The sequence below is a fragment of the Rhineura floridana genome, chromosome 5 (genome assembly GCF_030035675.1).
Source record: "Rhineura floridana isolate rRhiFlo1 chromosome 5, rRhiFlo1.hap2, whole genome shotgun sequence".
Taxonomy (NCBI): domain Eukaryota; kingdom Metazoa; phylum Chordata; class Lepidosauria; order Squamata; family Rhineuridae; genus Rhineura; species Rhineura floridana.
Window position 1 is genome coordinate 133,342,652 of NC_084484.1, and position 23,328 is coordinate 133,365,979.

General features: G+C 42.3%; 1 long non-coding RNA gene across 2 annotated transcripts in view; it reads left to right on the forward strand.

Moving 5' to 3' along the window:
- Nucleotides 1-23,328, forward strand: part of LOC133385329 (uncharacterized) — a 54,833-nt gene that overhangs the window by 730 nt on the left and 30,775 nt on the right. For both annotated transcript variants that reach the window (XR_009762853.1, XR_009762852.1), the window contains exon 2: nucleotides 255-392. This is a non-coding gene — a long non-coding RNA (uncharacterized LOC133385329). The remainder of the gene's footprint in view (nucleotides 1-254; nucleotides 393-23,328) is intronic.

Below are 23,328 nucleotides of genomic sequence, written 5' to 3' on the forward strand. Positions count from 1 at the left end.
CGAGGACAAGCGGAGGGGTGCAAGGACAAACAGAGGGGGTGCAGAGGGGATGCGAGGACAAGCGGAGGGAGTGCAAGGACAAGCGGAGGGGGTGTGGAGGGGGTGCCAGGACAAGCAGAGGGACCATGAGGACAAGCAGGGAGGTGTCAAGATGAGCAGAGGGGGCGGGCAAGCAGGCTGAGGGAAGGCAGGCTGAGCGAGGGGGGGCAGGGTGAGTAGGCCGGAAAGGGTAACTCATACACTCATCTCCACAGCTCTTCACCTCCATTCTGCTGCTTCTGCCTTCTCCTCCTCCTTGCTCTCCAGCGCTGTCTGCCTCTCCACTTCCTCCTTCGTGCCTCCTAACATAGAGCATGAGGGAAGAGCTACACCACGCAGAAGCCCAGTTTGAGGTACATCTTTCCTCCACCATTCCACCAATCACAGCAGCAGATGATTTCCCCTGCTTTCCCCCCAAGTAACGTCCAAATGTAATGCAAAAAAGTTACATTTGCAGCTGAAAAGTAATGAAATTACCACTCGTTCTGTTACAAACAAAATGTAACAAAGTTACCCACTCATTACACAAAATAGTAACGAATTACAAAATAGTAACGAACATCATGGCGGCAGCAGTAACAGCTACGGGCGAGGGAGCTCCGCAACAAACAGCTTTTATGCGGTAATTTCTCCCTTGTTGGAGGTTACAATGCATTGGAAAATACGTGGTAGCCTCCCCCCCCTCTTATGTCACCACCCTCGGACCCGACCTGGATGCCAGCTATCAGAAATACGATGTAAGACTTTCACCTACGCTGGGCCGCCGCCACCGCCACCGCCGCCGCCGTTTCCTGGTTGCCAGATCAGAGCTGGGGATGAGCTGCGGCCCTTCGGCGAGCCTGGGGCTGCAGCCTCTATTTGGGAGACAGCATTGTTCGCCGCGGCAGTTTTCCGTTGACTGCTGGGGTTGGGGTGTGCCCCTGTGGCCTCCATTGTCCTGCCGTGCTGGCCTTGCTCGTTTTGCCTTGTGTCGGCCACGTTTTGCCTCTCATCGCCTTTGCTTTTGGCTTCTCGGGGAGAACTTTCCTGTTGGTTGCGTCTTCGTGGGGCCTGTTTGTGCCGCCTCTCGCTGTTTGCTATGCTGGATGCTGGATGCTGAGAGTGAGAGGAGATGCCGCTTTCGGTTTTGCAAATGACGCACCTTGTGGACTATACGGGCCAGAAGCTTTATTGAACTTTACTGTAGTAACCTTTACCTGTTGTTTTAGTTTTATTGCTGTTTTGATGTTGTGATACTTATATATTATGACTTTGTACATCGCTCAGAGTGGCTCGGTTTCCAGCCAGATGGGTGATAAATAAATCGCAGAAATAAAAAGTAACTCGTTATTTCTAATGAGTTACTTCCAAGCTCTGCTGAGTAGATATTGTTATGATAGTGCTGTTAGTAAGGCTTGACTAGGGATCCTCTGCAAAGATATCCATATCCAAGCAGGGTTGGCAACACCCTGCCTGGAATGCCCTGCCTGCCTTTTAACATGGCTGCTCCAAACTTCTTTACAGACTTGACACTTCACTGCAGAGACAGGTTTGAGAAATGAGAGATTCTCTACTCTTTCCTGCCTACTCTGTGGGCTGCTATAAACTCACTTTGACAGCCAACCCAATTCCAGTGAGTAATAACTGACAGAGAGAAAACACACATGGTTGGTCTACCTTCACAGGCAGTAGATTGGGAACAACACCAACTGAACCCACACTTCCTAGTATGTGAATTCTCTTTTACCACTATTGGGTAAGAAACAAACTGTCATGCAAATAACAAAATGCATATCAGTGGGTTTAATGGGGCTGAGCTGACCACATGGAACCACTGTTGCTCCTATGGATATAGGGGAATGAGGTCAGAAGTAAATGAAATGCAAACAGGAAAAGGAAAAGAAAAGACAGTTATGATTTCCTAAAAGCAATACCATACCAAACACAAAAAGATTCCTATGAGTGAGACAGAAAACTCAGCATCTCACAACTACTCAGGGTTCCTAACTAAAAATTAAAAAATCCTGGCAGTCAGTCAGCCAAGGTCACAGAAGTCCCCATACAACATAACCTGACTCAGGCACTGCAGTTAGTGCAGAATGCTGCAGCACAATTGCTAATATGAGTGAGACCCTATCACCACATAATACCTCTGCTCTGAAATCTGCACTGGTTGTCAATTTGCTAACAGGCCAAGTTCAAGGTGTGTGTTCCATGTTACGGGTTCCACATAGTACTTGTTCTGCTCTTGTAAGAATTCGATCCTGCCAGTAACTACACTTTAGAACTCCCTGCCTCTTGAAATTAGGTTCCTTCATTGTACTCATTTTGGCATCTGCTAAAAACTTTTTTGTTTAGGAAAGCCTACCCAGGCATGTAGAAGCTATTATGACTTTTATCTGTTTTTAACTCATTGTTGGTTTTATTATTTTGCATGTTTTAAATACCTGTCTAACTGTTTTTGCCAATACTTTTATTGTTTTAATTCCTTCTATAAACTGCTTTGAGGCTTTTTACAATACAGCAGTATATAAATGTTGTAAATAAAACACATAAATAACCATCAGAGTCACTGTGGCCCTTGGACCTCTTTCCTCTTTTGTACTGAGTCAGGCCATTGGGTACCATCTATCTCAGTACTGGTGACATCAACTAGCATTTGTTCTCCTGGATTCCAGGCAATCATCTCTTTCAGAGATTGAATTTTGGACATTAGCATGTGTCCTACCAATGAGCTACAGCCCTTCCTCCATTTCAAAAATTATCTTTTAAAATTGTTCTTTTCAATTCACTAATGAATGCACAGCATACAAGGGAGATCCACACCATACATTTAAAGCACATTCAACATACATTTGATGTACATGAATCCTACCACAGAATCATGGGAACTGTAGTTTGTTAAGGGTGGTGGGAACTATAACTGTGAAGGGGAAATGACACTTCTCAGGATTCTTTGGGGGAAGTCAAGCTCTTTATATGCAAGTTGGATGTGCTTTAAATGTATGGTGTGGATTTGCATTACTTCATAAACTTTGCCTACATATAAATCATTTTATTTAAATTTTAAAATGGAAATAAGCTACAAAGTTTACTGGGTGACCATGGCCTATGCACCATCTCTTAGCCTAATCTGCCCCGCAGGGTGAAAACAACACAGGGGGGGCATGACCACCCCAAGGAAGGACACTCTTAAAATGTAGAGGAAAAAATAATGTACAACCATAGTGTGAAATCAGATACTTATCTGAACATAGTATGGAGAAATATTTATATAAGCAGGACTGTCAGAGATATTTATTATTTATACAACCTGTAAAGTTATTTATAGTGCAATCATATTCATGTTTACTGAGAAACAAGTCCCAATGTATTCAATGGGGCTTACTCAGACAGGGAAACATGCACAAGACTGTAATTCAATGATAAGAAACTTCACTCACCCAATCCAAGATTCAGAATCATGCCACGTTAAGCTATTTTGCAACTGTTTTATTCCTGTTTTATTGTTATTGGATTTTAAATGGCTTTATTTCTTGTGCGCTGCCATGGTTTCCAGCCCTACCTCACAGGGTTGTTGGAAATATTCCATATACACACATACTGGAGGTGTAAAAATACATACACCCCATCTAATAGTTTATTGTCAAAACCAGTTGGCCATTGCAGAACATTTTTTTAAAAAAATATGTAATAGTATCCTGCCAAATAAAAGCAGTGACACCTAAGTAAGCCCTGCCTAACTGCTTAAAAAAAAGTTTGGTGGGGGAGACAAAGATTTAAAACACAATCCTTTTCTGTGTTCACTCAAAAGTCCCATTGATTTTCAGCACAATCCTAAAGATGTCTACTCAATGGTAAGTCCTATTGAATTCAATGGGGTTAACTCCTGGGTATGTGGAATTAGCGTTGCAGCTTTACTCCCAGAAGGACTTCATATTGGGAAGTTTTTCAAAACAGGTTATGAATAAGACAAATAAACTGCCCTCTTCAACAGTTCAGTAAAATTTAAACTTGTTTGACTCCTTAATTAGAAAAGTATAACACTGCAGCATGTACACTTTTTAAAACCTCCATTCAAAAATTATTTGAAAGATAAAAACTATAATATGCTATTTTTGCAAGTAATTTAAAAAACTTGCATGTAGACTTTTATGCCTACCAAGATCCTGCTGTGATCTTCTGTTGTTGTGCAATCCTATGCATGTTTACTCAGAAGCAAGTCCCAATGCTGTACAGAGAAAGTACTCTATAATAATAGAATTAATATAATAGAATATAATTGGCATTCAGTCCGCAAACATAGGTAATTGATTACAGTTTTTTCTCTATTTGCATTGTATTTCCTTTGCAATGAAATGAATGGGGTGGAGTGATGTATTTACAATGTAACTTACTTAATTTACATAATTAATTAAGTAAATCATGTACATTATGTAATTTTGCCACAGTGGACAGTGAGATGAATAGCATTTTTTAGAGAAAGAAAAAATGCAGTGAAATGAAAACAGTGCTGCATGTGAAGGACAGAGGGCAGAACAGAAAACTATGACTTGTTTCTTCCCTACATGCAACTGAATCATGTTTACATTCTGATCAGCTATACAGAGGAAACCATGACTAGTCAGAAGACTAATCAAGAATGACTTACCAATTTTGTATGGCATTGGGTACTGCAGCTGTTAAGTGCATGGGGAATGATGAAGTGTTGCAGTACCTGAAAGTACAAAGTTTGGGTCAGTCATCCTAAAGAAATTATTTCAGTCAACTAATCCTTTCTCAGTGTTCACATGGTACTTCTTTTATTTATTGCTGTACCAGGAGTGTGCATCTGTTTTGGACAAAGCCCAAATCCAGAACAAATATGGGTTGCTTTTGAGCTATTTGTCCAAGGTACATCAGGCTTCCCTTAAAGTGAATCAAAGCGAATTGGACTGCTCCTAAAGCCTGTGGTCCACCTCAGAGTTTCAGAAAATTCAGACAGTGTTAAACTCTCTGTTAAAACATTTTTCCTCTAATTTCTCCATAAACGTAAAATGGGAGGCAACAGGGAGGGAGATTAGGGAGTATAGCTCTGTCAATGATAGCTCTAGCTTCCAACCAGGAGATAACTTTTCCAATCACAGTGTCTTTTAGAGGAACTTCTCGATCAATGTAAATTAATCAGAAAATACAGACAAAGACTTAAACTGCTTTTTAGTCATCATCTCCGTACCTATCCTTCTGAAATGTTGCAAGTTACTTTCCTATTGGTACCTCTATGACCTACAATATACACCATTTTCATACAAATTCCTAAACACACACAGAGAGAGGTGTGTGACAAGTGACAAGTGAAAACTGACAGATAGCTTAATTGCTTTCAAACTAAAATTATTAAATGAATCTGCTTTAGGCATCAAATATATCAGACACACAAAATTACCTTCAGCTTTGTTTAAAACATCCATTGTAGAGAGTTTCTTTTACCTGAATTGCATCAAAGAAATGGACAAATATATGAATGGTGGTATAATTAAATGAGCCAGTCTCTCTTGACGGAAAGCATGTGAAAGCTTTAGACTTGCATAGAATTCCTTATTGGGCAGAAAAATTTGACAGCTGAAAAAAAAGTTCTGCATAACTCACAAATTGTTGTTGTTTACCAAGAAATGACTATTTCACAATGGCAGCTGGTGGCCCCATGTTAATGGGGCAATGGATTCCACTGCAGATACTCAGGACTCTGAAATTCCTTGAAATTTGGACTAAAACCCAGAGCAGATTCCACTGCCCCACTGACATGGAACCACCAGTTGTCACTGCTGTTTCATTTTTGTAAATTAAATCTTATTTACTCTTGTCTTTTTAAAACCCTGGGCACAAGCAAATGTTCAAAAGGGGCTTGTTGCACGACTGATATGTAGAGAAGATCCATTGTAGCAGCCTTGGTGGATTGCCCTCCCCTTTTTTGTTTTTCAGTTCAACAGGCATGCCCTGCAGCAATATCAGGATTTCCCCTTATTTACAGCTAACTTTGTGCAAGTCTGAGACTACTCCAGATGAAGTAAATGGAGGAAAGAACAGCAATTGTGTTAACTAAAAGCCTTCTTAACAAGAATGAAGACCTCTTAACAGAAAAATGTAGAATCCTTCAACCATCATCCCCTCAATTCTTTATATAAATTAAGAAGCATTTGCCACCTACCTAATAAAAAAAAACTTCAAGAATGATAAGGTCAAATGCTCCAAGATCTAGGCTCTCTAAAAGCTGTTAGCATGCAACTCAATGGGCCCAATGTATAGGGCATGCGAAAGCACAATGTGTTTTTCTATTTTTACATGTTTCCATGTGTCAAAATACATCAGGTTTTCAATTGCTTATTTTTTAATCCCTAAAGATGTCAAGGTTGGCTTGTTTGTTTTTCCAACAACCGATGGGCGGAAAGGTAAAGTAGTTGGAAACCACCTGTATGAGTTTTCGGATAACTGTCACTTGGCGTTCTTTGATGTGGTGTTTTTTCCCCTTCAATGTGCAACCCAGTCCCTTGTGTTTTGAAACTTCTTTCCAGAGTAGGAGCGGACACGGTAGTATCTAGTGACTGGTACAGCTTTAAAAAGAGAGAAATGAAAGGTAACGAGTGCAACCAGCTCAAGGATATTGTCTCACTATTTCTGCCTAGAAGGAAAGGGTGTGTGAGCCCATCTTGATATGTTAATGAACAAGTGGAAATGTTATTGAATGGAATATGTGATCAGACAAATATGCAGTGGTACTTTCAAGGACTCTCTATTTCTACCAATTCAAATTAGCATCTTCCAGAAACGAGCTTAAATGCTTAACATGCCTTTCACTGCAAAGCTGGCATTAAGCTACTAATTGCAAATACCTATAGACATTACACAGCTTAAGACTACAGAATGATGAATGTCTCTCTTGTTCTAGGTCATTATGGGCCCAGGTAATTTTCTTGCCTTGTGCTTTTCACATTATGCTTGGGGAAAAAAACAAAATAAGATGAATTACAAATAAATGAATAGGCATAATTGGCGCAATAGGCTATTACACTCTTGAATTTGCAACATTAACCTGTAATGATTTGCAACAGATGTGAAAAAGATCTGTTGATCATGTTCATGTATCTAGTGTGCTCAAAGATAGGCTTTTTATTTTGCTTTTGGCTCAGCTTTTTTCTCACGTGATGCAGATCCCAGTGTGAAGTCACCTAAAAACTCCAGGTTCACAATGAAAGCCCCTGTTCTCAAATCCCAATCTCTTTCTCTCTTTTTTCTTTCAAAAAGACATTACAATAGAGTCAACAACCATGATCCTCAAACCTCTCACCCAGTGCACAGCCCTTTCTTGATTATGATGATTGTGCTAGCATATTGGTTTGTGGATCAGTCTGAATGTTAGTAATTTGGTATTCTCAAAGCCTGGCTGCCAAACAACCTCTTGGAAACCAACAATACTTTAAAGTGAGTGATTCCAAAATACTGACAGGTAAAACAACACATTTGTTGAAAAGCAACAGCATCATAAAGAAAGCAGTTGGCACCAATTACTGCATTCAAATGTACTTGGATTTCACATGCTTGAGTGCAAAACAGGTGTTCAGTAAACTGACAAGTATTTGGTTCACTTATTGTTCTGCATGTAGTGTGTGTCACAGCTAGAAGACAGAAGAATAGCTTTTCATTTCTTATTAGATGCAGTGTGCAGTCTTTGTATTGCTTCTCTTTTAATTATGACAAAAATATACAATAACTAGACACAGTAGGATATGGTGCATATCTGTACATATATGTGTATATGTGTACGTATGTTCCCTATCAAAGCTAGCAATAATTCTTTATGCTACATTTGTTTGTTTCATTTATGACATTTGTATGCTGCCCCGTGAATAAGCTGGGTGGTTTACAATAAAAAAAGTAAAATAACGAAATAAGACAAAACCATAAAATCCAACCCTATATAAACATAACAAAACAAAGCCCATCACATCCCCAAAGCACAGATTTAAAAATGGAGAGACCCTGGCTACATAAGTAATTGAGAAGGCCTGGGTGAACAGAAAGGATTTCATCTGGTCCTGAAAAGACCACAAACCATGGTGCCAGATGAGCCTCCCTGGGAAGGCTGTTCCATAACTGAGGTGCACTATCAAAAAGGCCCTTTCCCTGGTGGCAGGGCTGGTGCTATCATTAGAGCAACTAGGCAGCCACCTAGGATGCAGACCTCAGAGGGGCACAGTACTGACCTTTGAGGGGCACAGATTGGTTTTTTTAACCCTTGGAAAAATGCAACTAAAATAAATTTAGCAGTTTCGAGTTTTGTGCTTTTCATTTTTTCTACAAGACATCTGTTTTTGAGAATTGAAGTTAGCAATTTTTTTGGAGAGGTGCAAGTCGTTAGCCTTGCCTAGGGTGCAAAATAGCCACTGCCTGGTGGTTACTAACCTGACCATGTGGTAGGAACATGCAAAGCAGGTTGTCGTGTCCAGGACGGGACTCAGGAACCAGACCAGTTGATGCAAGCAATTCAGTTTTTATTAATGTAATATCCAAACAAAAACTGTGCCTTCTCATGAAGCAACACTGTAACGCATATCCTGTGACATAGAAGAAAGTTGACAGAACAAGGGGCCGCTATCTCTCCTGTCTCTTAAGAAGGGGGAAAACGGGCGTGAATTCTCTCACTCCACCTCAACGTGCTCTCATCCACCACCCTCCTTTCTCGTCTCTTCAACCGTCTCCTGGTACACGGCGAAGGGGGAAGCACGGCCCCCTCCCCTTCTGAAGGCTCTGACTCTGGTATGGGGGAAAGGGGGGGTCAAGGTTTAAACTGTCTGGCGGTTTTTCTTTGCTTGTCCCTGGCTCAGGAAGCCCTCCCTCTTCCCCCACCTGCTCTGAACTCAGGAGGGGAGGAGGCGCGGGAACTTCAAGGGAAGGCTCTGTGTCTGTGAGACTTTCAAGGCCTTCGTTGCTAGGCAGCGCTATCTCTGGGATTTCCTCCCCCTCTTCTCCTGCTCCTTCTTCACACAACTCTGGCCAAACGGCCCCCTCCCTTTCTTCCTCTTCTGAATCCTCAGGGCCCCAATCCTGCATCCTGACAGAGGTCCTCCAAAGAGGAACTTAAGATAGTAGTTTTACATATTAGTTATTTAAGAACTCTCAGTTGAATGTCACCCTATCCCAGCAAAATTATTTTTCAGTTGGTCAGGTAGTTATCAGATGTCATCATTGCTGTTCTCTATTTGACATAAAGCCAGTGTGGTGTAATGGACACATCTTAGAGCTAGGATTAGGGTGACCTAGGTTCGCTGCTCACTTTTTGTTTGTTATTTTTACTAGTATATTCATTTTTATGCACACTTCCCCCTAATATATGGATTCTTTTGTAAACATTCTTTGGTGGGAGAATTGCAAAATTCTGACACATGAGAATTCTGAAGGATGGCTGTGTTTTGGTTCTCATATTGTTTTGAAAAGTGAGAATTTGATAGATTTGGCTTTAAATATGAACTGAATCAAACCCCTTCCATTTCATTATAAGACTTTGCTGACCTACCAAGAGAAAGTAATTACATCTTGACTTAAAGGTTTTGTGTTTCAATTCTCAATGCCCTTATGAAAATGACAATATTTTAAAATTTGGCAACGTTTAAAATAACAAAAGGACTATTACCGTTTACATATACTTCCAAGAGAGCTACATCGGATCTACCAGAAACTGTTTCAGAATGGGGTTCAGCAATCTAGCCCCTGCACCCTCATAAAAATTGTAGTAGCAAAGCATGTACTAGACTGCATCTGTGCCACATGGGCAAACTCTCTGGTCATGGGATACACCTTGAAAGCATCCTTTTATCATCACAGAGGGCATGGCATTGACCCTGGCCAGGAAAAATGCTCTCCTATATTTTGGCACAAATAATTTACTTAGATAAAGGGTACATTTGTTTCTAGGGGTGACATTAAATCCTAAGTCTACAGGGGAGCAGGAAAGACTTGACAGGGCTAACAGACTCTGTCTATCAACATGGAAAATCCTCTCTATATATTTTGAAGTTAGCAAGTTAGATATTAGATTTAAATTTCTAGACAATGAATTCCACAATGTTGGAGCCACATTGGAAAATACCCTGCTATATCACCTCAGATAAAAGGTCTCTCAACAGGGTCATTCATTCTGAATGTAATAGGTGGATAAGCTCTTATGAACAAATTTACTCTGCTGCTTTGTTACAATGAATACAGTGTCATGTATTCAGACATTCTGAATAAGAATGTATTCAGACATTCTGAATCAATGAATTAGGGCTATCTCTTCCTGCCCCTGACCTCCATGCACTGTGTGAACTCTATGTACACCAATCTGATCAATGAATAGAGGTTAGGTGGGGTCAGTAGGCACTATCCCAGTCCCATCTCCATGCATCGGTTTTCTGCTTAGAATGGTTGTATGGGGCTATTGGCATTCTAGTCCAGGGCAATTACCAATAAGAGGAAAGCTTGAGCTTCCCATCTATTGTTGCCCTGCAACTTTTACTCAGCAGCATACTGCCTTTGACCATAGAGCAGGGATGGGGTACCTGTGGCCCTCCAGATGTTGTTGGACTATGACTTCTGTATTTAATCACCATTGGCTGGGGATGGATCAATCTGTCATTTCAGTTTTTCTAAGTTTCTCATTTTACCCATTTTAAATTCAGCTCTGTGCATTTCCACATCCATTTGTAATTTTTAAAAAATACATGAAAATTTGGCAGCATTTTAGTGTGCATTTTTTCTAACATACACATTTTTGTATGCAGTTTTGACTAATATACACATTTCTGCAAACCAATTTTCCCTAATGTAATGCATCTATCTATCATGGTCTCCTTTGGAAGATGCCCTGGTACAACTTTCAGGTTTCATAGTAAGGATGCTTTTGGTAGCAAAATTAGCCCATCCTTATATTTGTGAATAGGTGCCAGCCAAGTCTAATGCTAGCTTTAGGTCTCCTTGTATCAACAACAATAACAACAACAACAACAACAATACAGCCCCAGGTACTGATTCCTGAGTTGAGTGGGAAGGTCTAAAGGATTCAGAATTCTAAATTGTGGGGAGGCATCTAAGCATGTTTAGCCAAATGTGCTTAGAAGCTGCCTTCAGATTTCCCCACTCAACATGGAAAGGGCAGGGATGGCATGGGCTCCTGCATTCATACACATTTAATACCCTTTGTATTATTTGAATGCCTGAACAAGCCTCCATTGTCATCTATATTCCAAGAATTCAGATTGTCCTAATATTGTACATCTAACTGGTAATTTATATTTGCTCTATTGATATTTTTCTCCTTGTCCCTTTTCTCTTGTGCTTAAACTGCTCCTCATTTTGATCACTTTTTTTCCATGTATATATTCTGAACCCGCATATCTGTTACTGGTTGCCTGTTCTCTCTTATCTTGTGATAGTATCTTCAGTGCTTGGAGGCAGCTTGCTAGGAAGCTGAATCAAATATTTGTGTTCTTTTGGACTACATGCACTTAAACCAAGGGGAAGAAGGTGTGTGTGTGGGGAGTGAAAAATAATCAAAAGGCAGCAGTGGAGGGAAACTGCATTAGAAATACAGTTTGCATTCATTTCCACTATATTCTGCTCACAGTGAGCGAGTACAGTATTTGCCTCTATAGGGATACACTGCTAAACTTTTGCTTAATAATAATAATAACAACAATAATAATAATAACAACAACAACAACAACAATAATAATAAATTAGTAGCAGCAGCAGTAGTAATTCCCCATTTACCATAAGCTACCAGGGTGAGTTACATCTAAAAAAGATAATAAGAATACAATAAAACTATGCCACCCCAAAATACTGTATAATAACATATTCCACCCTCAGTCCTTGGATAGCAAAAAAATTGTCATCTGATGAAAACAGAAAACATAATGTTTCATTGCCTATGAACACACACCTACCCAGCACTTTCTTGGCAGTCTTTTAATAAAAACTTGGTCAAGGTTATGTCCATAGACATTTTGGACCAGGGTTTACAAAAGCACATCCATTACACAGTCCGGTGTGATTTTGAATGATTACACTGGCTGACAGTGATAATATCAAGTAGCCAAGAAGGTAGCTAGCTGGCTAGAACAAAGCATCTGATGCTATTCAGCAGTGCCTTTGGAGGAAAAAAGGTGCTCTCGAATGCAGATGGATGCTCTTGCCTGCCAGAAGATAAAGAAGAGTAATGCGCAGCTATTTGACATAATGGGAGCAGTGAGGCTATTTGAAATATTCGCAGCACGGCTGCACTCCAAGGAGCCTCATCGGGAACCAACAAGAAAACAAACCTATGCTGACATACATGAGAATCTACCTTCCAAAGAGGGAAAGTTAACCACTGTGGAGGATATTGTGACTACCATTCTCTTAGTAAATACATAATATTTATCTATGGGAGAGTTTAATAGGGTTTTCCCTGCAAGTCTCAATCTTTACCTTCAATCTCAATAAGCATGCATTGGGTATGCTTAAATGGTATATTAAGCAACAATTAATTAATCTGTGGTGTTGGAATGCAGCAACTTGAGACCGAAGTCAGTGATGTGAAAATAAGGTCCTTTATTTGTCTCAGTAGGTGAAAGGGTGATGATGACCACATATAACCAAAGGCTGAAATCAGTTTTTAAGTTGTAAATAAACATTAGCAGAAAACCAGTGGATGCACTTCAGTTTATGAAAGATGTATGCATAAAGAATATAAAGGGGAAATCATAGCACATTATACAAAAATTAATATTGGGAAAGGGAAAAAAATATAAGGAACAGTGTAAGCAGATAGAATAAAATGCAATTTATTACATGGAAAAATAAAACAGAATATGGATATGCAATCATAAGGCACAAGATGGAATAGCTACTCTACGGCAACATTACAGCAGACGACACTGGGCTTAATTAAAATTTAACATTGAAACTTAGGGCTGCTTAGATAGAAGGAAAATACTAAAGCATCAGATAACATTACTATTAAAAATATTTCCAGTGCTGGAAGATGAGACCTCCCAGGTCAGAAGGCACTCACCAAGATACTGAGGAAGAACAAAAGACAAGTACGATTAGCACTGTGAATAATGACGCAACTGGCTCAAAGCCGAAAGGAAGCCCAGAGGATGATGTGCACAGATGCAAAAGGAAAGTCCGGAGCTATATGATGCACAATGGTAACATGAAATGTGAGAAGCATGAACCAGGGAAAGTTAGAAATTGTCAAGCAAGAAATGGAACATATCAACATTATAATACTTGGCGTGACTGAATTAAAATGGATGGGAATGGGACATTTTCAATCAGGCTACAAAATATTTTATGCAGGAAATGAGAAATTAAGAAGAAACAGGGTTGCTTTAATAGTGAGAAGTGATATAGCAAAAGTAATTAGAAGCTCCAATGCAAGGTCTGAGCGAGTTATATCAATGAGATTAAATGGGAAACCTATCAACAAAACCATCAGTCAAGTCCATGCTCCAACGGCAAACACAGAGGAAAAAGAATTGGAGAGATTTTACACAGAGATAGAAATTGATCACACACCAAAACAAGATGTGCTGATAATCATGGGGGACTGGAATGCAAAAGTAGGGAACAGAGAAGAACTAGGAATTGTGGGGAAATGGGGCTTAGGAGACAGAAATGAAGCAGGAGAAAGACTTACTGAATTCTGTGAAGCCAATAATTTGTTTCTTGCCAACACAGTTTTTCAGCAACCGAAAAGACAACTGTACATGTGGACATCAGGGTCGGCCCCAGGTATGCCAGGGCCCTTGGACACCAGCCTGCCCTGGGCCCCTCCGCTCCCCTTCCGCGATCCACGGAAGTGGCTGTGGCTCGCCAGACAGGAGCTTCTGAGCCGCCCGCCATCCCCCGTTTCACCTATCTTTCAATCCACTGTTTTTTGAGGCTGCGCGCACTGTCTGTGCAGGTTTGCCATTAATCAAGATGGTGGCCGAAGGTTTCCCTAAGGGGCTGAAGCTCTGCCACCATCTTGGTTGATGGCAGCAATGCGCGCGTGTAGAAATAATATTATAGCTAATAGCCAAGCAGAAGTTTAAAGGAGCAGGCTCCAGGGAGAATTGTGAGATTAGTTCAGGATTTGGTATATTAGTAAATCCAGATGAAGAGGGAAAGGGTTGAAAAATAAATAAATGGTGTAATTTAAGCCTCACCAGGAAATAAGGAAAAAATAAACTAAGAAAACAAAATACTAAAAAAAAAACTGCAAAAGCTAGATCTGTTCAAAATTGTCTATAAGCCTTAACCCTAGCCCCAAAGGAACTGGTTCCAAACATTCGCCACAAACAGCTTTTAAACTGAAGAAGGGACTGGTTTGAAGCACAAAGTCCCTTCTTCTCTCAAAGAGAAGGCAAAAGGCAGGCTGGCCTCCAAAAGGCTGCAGAACAAGCCAAAAACGTTCAGCAAAGTTGGAGCTATAGGTGGAAGAAACTGTAATTTCGCTTCTCTCCATTCCTCATTTTTCTAGTCTTAAATTCAGTTCGACGGCCAATGTGGTGTAGTGGTTAAGGTGTTGGACTACGACCTGGGAGACCAGGGTTTGAATCCCCACATAGCCATGAAGCTCACTGGGTGACCTTGGGCCAGTCACTGCCTCTCAGCCTCATGAAAACCCTATTCATAGGGTTGCCATAAGTCAGAATCGACTTGAAGGCAGTATATATCCAGAAATTCAGTTCTCCATATTTCTGCAGCAATTTGTGATTTATTTTTTTAAAAATCCTCATTAAAAAGTTCCGCATTTTTGTGCAAATTTGCTCCTAAAACATATTTTTGTATGCAATTTTTACGAATGTCCACATATTTGCAAGAATTCCTCCTAATAATAGACTTTCCTAAACAAACATGTTTTCAGCAGGTGCCAAAATGAGTACAATGAAGGTGCCTAATTTAAATAGGCAGGTAGTTCCAAAGCATAGATACTGCCACTCTAAAGGATCGAATTCTTACAAGAGCAGAACAAGTACAATGTGGAACCCATAACATGAAAAGCATAACTTGAACTTCGCCTGGTAGCAAATCGATAACCAGTGCAGATTTCAGAGCAGAGGTATTATGTGCTGATAGGGTCTCACTCATGTTAGCAATTGTGCTGCAGCATTCTGCACTAACTGCAGCCCCCAAGTCAGGCTGTGCTGCATGGGAATTTCTGTGACCTTGTCTGATTGGTTGCCAGGTTTGTTTTGTTTTTGTTTTTGTTTTGGAACCCTGAGTGGTTGTGGGATGTTGAGTTTTCTGCCTTACTCATAGGAATCTTGTTGTGGTTGGTATGGTATTGCATTTAGGAAATCATCACCGTCTTTTCTTTTTCTATTTGCATTTCATTTACCTCTGACCTAATTCCTTTACCTCCATAGAAGCAACCACAGTGGTTCCATGTGGTCAGCTAAACCCCCTTCAACCCACTGATGATGCACTTTGTTGGTTTCATGACAGTTTGTTTCTTACCCAATAGTGGTAAAAGAGAATCCACATACTGGGAAGTGTGACTTCAATTGCTGTTGTTCCCAATCAACTGCCTGTGAAGGTACACCAAACCATGTGTGTTTTCTCTCTGTCAATTATTACTCACTGAAATTGGGTTGGCTGTCAAAGTGAGTTTATAGCAGCCCACAGAGTAGGCAGGAAAGAGTAGAGAATCTTCTTATATCTTACTCATTTATCAAATCTGTCTCTGCAGTGAAGGGTCAAGTATGTAAAGATGTTTGGAGCAGCTATGTTAAAAGGAGGCAGGGCATTCCAGGCAGGGTGTTGCCAACCCTGATTTGATATGCATATCGTTGCAGAGGATCCCTAGTCGAGCCTTACTAACAGCACAATCCTAACCATATCTAGTCAGAATTAAGTCCTGTTGAGTTCTCTGGGGCTTAGTCCCTTAGTAAGTGTGCCTAGAATTGCAGCCTTCAGAGGCATCCATCTTTACTCCTGAGTGCTCCCATCTAACATCTCCACAACACTAGGCTCCTTTCTTCCTACAATGGCCTTCTGGTGACTGGCCTGGCCTGAGGGCACTTTAACCCTTCTTGCCAGAAACAAGTAGACTTGATTAAATGTTCTTTACCCAGGCTCTCTAAGCAGGTGAGAAGGAATGATCTCATCTAGGTCATCCCTAGGTGACGTAGAAACACCCTCATTTAGCTAAGATTTCTATCTTAATTTCCAATCAGAGATTTTTTTTTGAAGGGTATGCTCCAAGCAACTATGGTTGATGCTTAATGTATCATGCTTAATGACATCAATAGGGCCCACCCCATGACATCACTAGGGCCTGCCCCTGAAATCTCAGGGTTTTGGATGCTTCTAGTCCAGGCAAAGTGAGACATTTTTGAGTTTATTTTTCTGGTACAACTGTCTTCCTTAGAAACCACTCCAAGCAAACAAGAACAGCTTTATTTAAGTGTAAGTACATAGGGAGTCAAGCTAACTCATTCCCTTCTAGGCCACGTTTCCCCTTTGTTCATTCCCCCACCTTCTTCTCAGAAAGGCCCGTATTCAAGTACTTCCCCTTAACCCAGGAACTATCTACCCAATTTCTTCTCTCAAGAAGACAGACATTCAAGTCTGCTGAAATCACGGACAAAAGTTTCTTGACCAAAGTTTGCCTGTTTCACTCCATAGCTCTCTGGGATGATAATCTTCACCATGCTGGGTTGGAGGTGGGTGGGAAGATTTGTTTGTTTGCAGAAGACTATTTTACTGATGATGCTATGGAAAGGTGAATGTGTCCAATCAAGAGCTGCAATTACCATCCTCATGAACTCTTGCGGTGTCACAAATGACCCCTAACATACTGTAAGGTGACAGCACATAGTCCTGTCTTTTTTCAGGCAGCAATTTCTAGATCAGTCTACTACTATGCCAAGGAAACTAATTAACATATTCATTGTTATATAAGAGTAGAGCACACACAGTGGAAGTACAGCCTCAAGTAAATGATTTAACATAAATGCTGTTTTCAAGCATGAATGAGCTGGGCAATCTCTTCCAATGAACACTAGAATCTACTTTATGTCAAACAGCAGATGTAATTTGTAGTCATCATTCTGATTGCAAATCTGTCACGTAACATCATTAGGAGGAGGTTGTCTGTAGCCTTTGCTCAGGATGGGGGTTCCTTTTGCCTGTATATCGCCACTGCCGCCAGAGCCCAGCTCAGCTGTCTTTTGTGCTCTCCCCATTGTTGCAGATCTCTGTCACTTTCTCTCTCTCTCCTTCTGCACTTGTTTTTCCCTGACATACTGGCCTTGCAGCTGACCTGAGTTGGCTACCAGTTCCAAATCCATTAAAATCTGTGGCTGCACTGCAAGGTGTTGGGAGAGTGAGAATGGAATAAGCATTTTCAGATAAGAATAATAGACCTGTCTGTCAGGATCACTTGTCCAATAAAAGATAAAGTACAGCTCATGGAGTACTTTGTTATGTGGATGTATAATACATTTATAAATCTCTTCTTACCCTCTTATCAGAAGGAACTTGAGCTGCAAACGCTTCCTCTCTAAGGCAGTTTCTCCTACTGAAGCAAAGGAGATGCTGCGACATGCTCAAAGGAGTCATTAAGGGCTGCTTCATTCACACATTGAAATTCTAGGGGCACATTTAAGATATTTTAAGAGTAAACCTGAGCCTGTTGTGTGGTATCCAGCGAAATGGTTCCACTAGTGCAAGGAGGTTTAGCTGCCCAATGGAGCTTCCCCACCCTCTTCTCTCCCTGAGCACCCCCTGCACCCCCTGTAAATCAGCTCCCGAGGGCTGGAGAATAGCTGGGAATATATTTAGCGGGTGCACTGGGGGCACATAGGGAAAGGAAAAGGCAGGGAAGTTTCATTGTGTAGCTAAAACTCCTTGTGCTAGTGGAACTGTTTAGTTGGATACCACCACCCCCGTAAAGTGTGGATGTGGCAAAGAGGTGCTTGAAAATTATGCATCATATAGGCACCTAGTCAGAAGGCTAGGATGAGATGTGGGTTCTTATGTAGTGTGCACATTGTGGCAACCCTGGGTTGCTTCTAGAGATGTTTCTGGGCTGCTTCAGACAGTTTCATTTCTCTGTTTCTCATTTTTCCAATCTTAAATTCAGTTCTCCACATTTCTGCAGCAATCTGCATTTTTTTTAAAAAAAATATCCTCATGAAAATTCTCCAGCTTTCAAGTGCCGTTTTGACTAATGTACACATTTTTGCAAGCCATTTCTTGTCATATAATTTATTTTGTATGTCATTTTCACTCATGTATTCATATTTATGCACAGTTCCCCTTAACATACACATTTTTGTAAACATTGTTTGGTTGGCAAACTTTTGGTTCTCATATTGCTTAGGAAAGTGGCTTGAAATGCAAACTGAATCAAATTTCTCCCCCATAACTAGTTGCTTCCCATTATGTGTGAACTGGCCCTAAGTGTAAAAAACTTTTTTTAAAAAAAATCTGTTGCATGCAAACTAAGTAGAACCTTGTACAGGACCACCGCAATCCAATCCATAGTACATACAGTTGAAGTTTAGGAAGGATGCATGCATGTAACTTTCAACAAAATGCTGCAGTATGTAGTGCTCCTGTCCTGTGTTCCAGACAGTCAGCGATGCCCCCCTCCATGATATTCCATTCCATCACCCCTCCCACCTGGTTTTCCCTCCCCTCCATGTCATGAACCACTGCCACCAGTTCAGTCCCAGGACTTAATTTCCCAAAGCCAGTGCAATTGATCCTGGAAAGGCACAACCCGTGCCTCCCTTACAAGGGCTGAGTAAACCAACAACAACCCTGCAAGATAGGTAGACTGCTACCACCTCTAAATGTGGTCACCCACTCTGGGCCAAGGGGAAACCCAAAATGCCAGAAATAGACCTGTCAAGGATTCCAACAGACAAGAGCTAAACTACACTCCTTGTCTTGGAGCCTTAGGCAAAATATCCAAATATATGGTAGTCCGTGGTTAATTGGCCAAGGTACTGGATTCAGAGCCAAATCCCCTTCTGCAATGAACACACACTGGTAAATAAGAAGTAGCTTTATTAAATAAAATATAAGTGCACAATTACAGCAGCAAAATGATTCCTTAAAACTAGGGTTGCCAGGCTCAGGGCCTGAGAATGATTCTGTAACTTTAAGAGAAGAGAAAATTCAACCAAGTGCAGGTTTTCTTGCAACACTGTAATGGGAAAAACCACAAGGTGAAATTCTTCCTTCCCCCTGCACAACTTTTAAAGATACAGAGGTCTTCTGTATTTTAAAAGTTGTGCAGGGGAGAGGGAGAACTTCACCTTGTGGTTTTTCCCATTACAGTGTTGCAAGAAAACCTGCACTTGGTTGAATTTTCTCTTCTCTTAATGATACAGAATCATTTTCAGGCCCTGAGCCTGGCAACCCTACTTAAAACCCACATCTATGAGGGCTAGGTAAAATACAGTCACAAAACAATATAACAAAACTGTCTAGCCAAGTCTATACTTACAAGGAGGTAAACAGCAAAATAACTTCATAGTTCCACATCTCCCCAGAGATGTATAGCCTGGATAGCAGACAGAAGATAGCACTCCACACAGTAGCATTAGCAACCATAAGGAAACAGTGGGGAACAAAGACCTAAGGTCTGGATCCTATTCGTATGGGGAAATACCCAGCAACAACCAGAAATTAATTAGCCGATCAGGGGGCTTTCTGATGATGAACTATTTCTGGAGTTGTCATGCACTCCCCAACCTTCCTAGGCCAGACGGCCTTGAAGTTCCAGTCTCCACTGATAAGCAGGTGTTCTTGCTTGCACCCTAATTGACGGGTAATGGGAGGTATGGCGTTGGGAGGAGAACATGCCAGGTAAGGGGAACTCGTCCCAGACAAGTTGTGTCTGTGCCTTGTTCCGGTTCTCCTCCTATCCACAGGACTGTTGGTTGTACTGTCAGCCAGCTCTCGGATCTCCAGGTGCTGCTTTTAAATGCTAGGTCGGTCGTTAATAAAAACCTCCTTATCCACGATTTGATTGTGGAGAAGGGTGCCGACCTTGTGTGTATTACCGAAACCTGGGTGGGTGAGCAGGGAGGAGTTGCTCTTTCCCAGCTTTGCCCACCTGGGTATTCGGTGCAGCACTGTGGTAGATCTGAGGGCTGGGGAGGCGGGGTTGCTGTGGTCTATCGGAGTTCTTTCTCTCTCACTAAGCACCCTGTCCAGACGGTGACTGGTTTGGAGTGTCTTCATCTTGTGCTGGGCCAAGGAGACAGATTGGGAATACTATTGGTGTACCGCCCACCTTGCTGCCCAATGGCTTCCCTAGCTGAGCTGACGGAGATAGTCTCGGAGGTATTGTTGAGATCCCCCAGACTTGTGGTACTGGGGGATGTCAACATTCATGCCGAGGCTGTCTTGTTCGGGGCAGCTCAGGACTTCATGGCCTCCATGACAACCATGGGGCTGTCTCAAGTTGCTACTGGTCCGACGCATGTATCAGGACATACTCTTGATTTGATCTTCGCCACTGGTCATGGAGATGATGATCTGAGGGTGGGGTATTTTTCATCTACTCCATTGTCATGGACAGATCACCGCTTGCTGAGCTTTAGACTCACGGCAACCCTTTCCCTCTGCAGAGGTGGGGGACCTATTAAGTTGGTCCGCTCCCGGAGGCTTATGGATCCTGTTGCTTTCCAGAGCGCTCTGGGAGTTTTTCCGGCTGATAGCACTGGCGCTCCTGTCGAGGCCATGGTCGATCTGTGGAATGCGGAGATGACCCGGGCCATTGACATGATCGCTCCCGCGCACCCCCTTCGGTGCAGAACTCAAACAGCACCGTGGTATACCCCGGAGCTGAGAGTGATGAAGCAAGAGAGAAGGAGGCTAGAGTGCAGGTGGAGGCGAACTCCTGACGGATGTAGTCATTCTTTGGTGAGTGCTTCCACTAAGTTGTATGTAAAAGCGGTTAGGGCGGCAAAAAAGTCATATTTTGCTGCCACCATTAGATCATCTCTTTGCCGCCCAGCGGAGCTTTTTAGGGTGGTACGAGGGCTTTTATATTCTGGCCCTCCTGATACTAAGGAAACATTGGAAGCTCGCTGCAATGAATTTGCGGAGCACTTCCAGGATAAGATTGCTTGCATCCGTCGGGACTTAGACTCTGATGTTATGACAGATGACTCCATTGAAGTGTCCAGAGCGCGGTCTTGTCCTTCATTGTTGGATGAGTTTCAGTTGGTGCAGCTCGAGGAAGTGGACAAGGTGCTTGGAATGGTGTGGGCGACCACGTCTGCCCTTGATCCTTGCCCATCTTGGCTGGTGAAGGCCAGCAGGGCTGTAACCACCGGCTGGGCCAAAGAGGTGATAAACGCCTCCATGAGAGAGGGAGTAGTCCCTGGTAGTCTCAAGGAGGCAGTAGTGAGACCTCTTCTAAAGAAACCTTCTTTGGACCCAGATATTTTGAACAACTATAGACCGGTGGCGAATGTCCCTTTTTTGGGCAAGGTCCTGGAGCGGGTGGTCGCTGGCCAGCTCCAGGCGCTCTTGGATGAAACCGATTATCTGGATCCGTTTCAATCCGGTTTTAGGCCTGGTTTTGGCACTGAAACAGCCTTGGTCGCCCTGTATGATGACCTTTGTCGGGAGAGGGACAGGGGGAGTGTGACCCTGTTGATTCTCCTTGATCTCTCAGCGGTGTTTGATACCATCGACCATGGTATCCTTCTGGGGAGGCTCGCGGAGTTGGGAGTTGGGGGCACTGCTTGGCAGTGGCTCTGCTCCTACTTAGCGGATTGTCGCCAGAAGGTAGTGCTTGGGGAACATTGCTCGACACCCTGGACTCTCCATTGTGGAGTCCCTCAGGGGTCGGTCTTGTCCCCCATGCTCTTTAACATCTACATGCAGCCTCTGGGTGCGGTCATCAGGAGTTTTGGAGTGCGTTGCCATCAGTACGCTGATGACACGCAACTCTACTTCTCCTTTTCACCTTCTTCAGGTGAGGCTGTTGATGTGCTGAACCATTGCCTAACCACGATAATGGACTGGATGAGAGCTAATAAACTGAAACTTAATCCAGACAAGACTGAGACACTGTTGGTGAGCTCTTTACCTGCCCAGATGGTGGATGTTCATCCTGTTCTAGATGGGGTTACACTCCCCTTGAAGGAACAGGTTCGTAGCTTGGGGGTCCTTTTTGACCCTTCCTTGTCGCTTGAGGCTCAAGTGGCCTCGGTGGCATGGAATGCGTTTTACCATCTTCGCTTAGTAGCCCAACTACGCCCCTATCTGGACAGTGACGATCTCGCCTCAGTTGTTCACGCTCTGGTAACCTCTAGACTGGACTACTGTAATGCGCTCTACGTAGGGCTGCCCTTGAAGACCGTTCGGAAACTTCAGCTAGTGCAAAATGCGGCAGCCAGGTTGTTAACGAGGACCCGCTGGTCTGCGCATATAACACCTGTCCTGGCCCGCCTGCACTGGCTGCCTATTTGTTTCCGAGCCAGATTCAAGGTGCTGGTTTTGACCTATAAAGCCTTACACGGTGTGGGACCACAATACCTTGTGGAACGCCTCTCCCGCTATGAACCTACCCGTTCACTTCGTTCAATATCCAAGGCCCTCCTCTGGGTACCAACTCATCAGGATGCCCGGAGGATTGTTATTAGATCTAGGGCCTTTTCTGTAGTGGCCCCCAAACTGTGGAACAGCCTACCTGTGGAGATACGCCTGGCGCCTTCGGTACTTTCTTTTAGGCGCCAGGTTAAGACCTGGCTATACTCCCGGGCATTTTAATGTTCAATGTGTTTCATTTAATTTTTTTTTTTCGTTTAACTTGTTGCTGATTTTATTGTAATTTTATTGTAATATTGTATTTTAATCTTGTTTTGTTCACCGCCCAGAGAGCTATTCGCTATGGGCGGTTTAAAAATGAAATAAATAAAATAAATAAATTAACTAGCTTCAGCTGCAAAAACTGCAAACTCATAGACTCTCAGAGGCCACATCTCAGATAAGATTCCCACACACACACAATTCTTTGTCTCAGAACCATTTCGGAACCAGGCATTCTTGACACTCCCCTCCCTCAATCAGTCAGTGTTCTGTGCCGATTGAGAATGTCCAGTCCTCACTGGGCTGTTTTAAGAGGTTTTTTTTCCACTAAAGATGTTTGTACTTTTGCAAACGTGAGCTAATTCCAAGCTTGCTGATTCTTACCTCTTGGTGGGTGGTGCCATTTTGGCTACATAAGCGATGACACTCACAGCTTGAACACTGACAATAGAGGGAATTATATTTTATACTACTTAAAGA